The sequence below is a fragment of the Elephantulus edwardii genome, unplaced genomic scaffold (genome assembly GCF_000299155.1).
Source record: "Elephantulus edwardii isolate Elephantulus edwardi_28Jun2011 unplaced genomic scaffold, EleEdw1.0 scaffold00059, whole genome shotgun sequence".
Taxonomy (NCBI): Eukaryota; Metazoa; Chordata; class Mammalia; order Macroscelidea; family Macroscelididae; genus Elephantulus; species Elephantulus edwardii.
The window spans coordinates 4,706,274-4,710,336 of NW_006399809.1; positions in this window are offsets into that span (position 1 = coordinate 4,706,274).

Genomic DNA, 4,063 nt, shown 5'->3' on the forward strand with positions numbered 1-4,063 from the left:
TGTTCTAAGACCCTTGTCTGGGATGATATTGTCAAATGTTTGTTTCCAGTTGGTTGTTGCTGTTAAGTGCCACTGAGTCGAGTACAACCAAACAGTGATCCAGTGAACAAAATATGTGAATCTCTTCTATAACTATCATCATTTCTCTAGTGTTTATAGGGTTTTCAAAAAGGCTTGTTATTTAAGAAGTGGATGCCAATCCTACTTCCAAATCTTGTCTTAATCTTGAAGCTCTACCATACTCTCTCCACCATGGGTAACTATCCTGGCATTTGACACACCAGTGGCACAGCTTTCTGCAATCCCAGGTTATCCCAGTACTGCAAACTGGCAGGTATGTGCTGTCCTACTTAGAACAATGTTCTCCCTAGACACAATTTACACCAGAAGTTTATATCCAACTTTCAATTAAAGCAACCTACCCTCCAGAATCTGCTTCACACAGGAACCTCAAAACTGGAGACTTAATCAGGGCCCTACAGACTTGTAAATACAAAGGCCCACACACTAGGTCTTGATTGACTTAAATAAGAGGCTTCCAGACCACAGTTGACTGTTAACTAAATTCAGTTAACATTCGATTGTGAATGAAACAAAAACGTCCAAACAAGGATCTTGTTATGTAGAGGGTCAGCGAAAGACAGAAAAAGGGCGAGCTCTGGTGGCCTAGTGGCAAGAAGCTGCAACTGCAAGTTCAGAGGTGCACAGTTCAAATCCACCAGATGCTCTGCTCGAGAAGGAGGAACAATGTCCTCCTGTACCAGTCAGATCTGATTTGACGGTACACACAAAAAATAATGAAATAAAAAAATTAAAAAAAAAGAAAGACAGAAAAAGAAACAAGGAGATAAAATGACATAGTGACTGCCACAATTGGCTTGAGTAAGATGGACATCCTGAGGATGGCACAGGGCAGGGCATGGTTCAGATTTGTTGTTCAAAGGGTGCTTGAGTAATAGTGGACTTGAGGCCACTAAATTTTGAAAACGTATATGTGTGTAAGACAGAGAGGATGAGAGAGATTTTGAAAGTGATGTTGGAAACTGTTTATGTACTATTTGCCTGACAGAAAGAACAAGTCTAAGTGTATGAAATGAAAATTTTACAATCTGTAAATTCTGACTGAAGACTGTCTGCTCTGGGCTTCACGGGTTTACTTTTAGCTGCTGAAATTTAGAAAATAAAAAAAAGTCAAACATTTTTCTTCTTGTGAACAGTATGATTGATTGTTCACATTGATTTAGAAAAATTCTCAACCTAGGAAAAAGAAAAAAAAGGAGTAATTATCCTGACTTGAGTTTGTTAACATACCTTGGAAATCTATCCCCTAACCCATCCATCCAATTTTTCAAATAACTAAGTTTGACATAGCTTTGGAATAATCATTGACTTCTTGTTCTTATGACCTATAAGCAAGCAGAGCATTACCGAAGAGTGAAATATATACTGACATTTCAGGATGCACTAGCACCACCTAGTGGTCTGGAGCTAATCCAACAGCTCCCTGAAAATATCTGGAAGTTGAGCGCTTCTCTCACACATACATGAAAGCATCAGGGCTCAACTGCAACAGAGCTGAATCTACAGATAATTCCAAGTTGTACTCTATTGACCTTATTTCTGGAAATATTGGACTTCTTATATGACAGGAAAATGGAATTTGACATATATTGTACACTCTTGTGACAGATCAGAGTATTTATTTGCTAAGGAGTAGATTAACCGTTTTTTCATTTTTCGGAATTAAATTTATTAAAATGGTCTAGGGGATTTTTGCATCTATATTTTTTATTGGTATGCATGTAATTATTCATATGCATTGTGTTTAATTCGTGTACATTGTGGGTTTTTCCAGTGTGTGTGTTTCACACTTTCCTTCATTGACATTATGCTTCATACAATAATTCTATACACTGAGTTTTATAAAATTAATCACTATTGGACTATGCCACCATTACCCTTTGTCTTTTCAGGTTCTCACTTGATCTCTCCCATTTCCTGGACCCTCTCCCTTCACCTTCAAGTGTACAACCCTTGATTTCCATCCTACCCATCTACATCCCTCTGCTCCCACCCCATCCCTCCTTTGGACCCCAAACAGGTTTTACTAGCTATCTTTCTATTTTTACAATGATCTTATACAATATTGTCCTTTTGTGACTGAGTTAGGTTAACAATCTTTTATTAAGGGAACAAGGCATATGTACAAATTAAAGACAAACTATCATAAAATTAGTGACAGAAGTTATCTTCTCTAGGCGTTTAGATAATCTGAAGAGTCCAAGAATGATTCTGCTTCTAATGTTGTTGTCAGGTGCCATCGGATCGAGTACAATCCATAATGACCCTATGAACAGTAGATCTGAACCTTGTCCAATGCTGTGCTGACCTCACATTTCCTGACACACTAGAGTGCAGTGAGGCGGTAACTGTGGCAATCCACCTGACTGAGCGTTTTTCTCTTTTTCACAGACCCTCTCTGAGCATCATGTCCCTTTCCAGGGAATAGCCCTTTCTAGCAACATGCCTGAAGTATGTGAGGCAAAGCTTTATCATTTGCCTCCAAAGAGCATTCTGGCTGCAATTTTTTCCAAGACAGATTTGTTTGTTCTTTTGACAGTTCATGGGATGTTTAGTATTCTTCTCCAACATCATAACTCAAAGGCTCATTTTTTTCTGTTATTCATTGTCTAGCTGTCAGATACAGAGCAAGTGATCACAAGGACCATGGCCTGAATCAGATGCTTCTTAATACTCAGACCGACATCATTACTCCTCAATAATTTGAAGAGGTTCCTAACTACAGACTTTTCCAGTGCAGTATGTTTCATGATTTCCTGACTGCTGGTACCAAGGGTATTGATTATGGATTCAAGTAAGATGAAGTTGTTGACAGTATCAATCTTTTCTTCAACTATCATATATTGCCTATCGGTCCAGGGATAAGAATTTTTATCTTCTTTTTTTTTTTTTAATTGAGTGAAAGGTTTATTAGTAGTGTAGTTAACACCATGGAGTAACACATACAACATAACCAGCAACCTGGAAAAGACACTAGTGCAAAGGGTAGGGAAATATTTACTGAGCTTCAGGGGTCTGAAGCTGAGGATATGAGAATTCACAGCGGGTAAGGCAGGCAGGAGCAGAGGAGTGAGAAAGACATAGTCCACACTGAGTATAGCAGCATTTTTAAATTCCTGAGCACAATGTCCTAGCACCGGAGGATATCACTGTTCCCTAATCCCCTCAAGCTGTATTCCTTCACCCTAATCCCAGTGAAGCCATTCCTCAATTACTCAGATCTACAGCTAGCTGACCTGGAATAAAACAAGAGGGAAGAAACTGCTATGGTGTGGTAGAGAACCTTCCAGTTAATCCAACCCCACTCCCACCTGCATATTAATCATGAGCCCTTATCCTTCCCCTTCCTTTTCCAGTCACCAGATGAATAACAGTCTGCCTTGTATAGCTGGAAATGGGACTGAAGTGTTGAGGGGGCACAGGTCAGGCAAGAACACAGCCTGCCTTTACAAGTGACCAGAGATACACTTTCTATCTCATCATGCCTGGTGAGGCTTAGAACTCTGCTATCTATCTGGAAGGAAGAGGGAGGGCCTGCCTTAAAAATTAATACTCTAAACCCAGAGCTTTAGGATGAAGCCCTGGGAGGACTGGAGTAAAGTTCACAGAGCACTGGCATCAATGCTGAGCTGATACATCCATCCCTCCATCCCTGTGGTAGAGGACTGTCCTCATCTCAGACAGGGTTACCATGGTTCAGAGCCACCATCAATAATTGTTTAGTCAAGGATTCCCTTGACACTTCCTACAGTAAAGTCAAAGACAGTGCTGAAAAAGATAAGTATAAAACAGACCCCTGTCCCACCCTATGCAGAATCCCCCACAACAGGAAGAGCAAAAGAAGTTTTAAGTTTTGTTGATTTTTTTTCCCTTTTTTCTTTCTTTTAAAAAAAAAGTAAATAAATTAAATTTCCAAAAATGTGGCTGGGCTGGGAAATGGAGTACAATAGCCAGGCCACTCTTTAAAAAAGTGTGTCTGGAG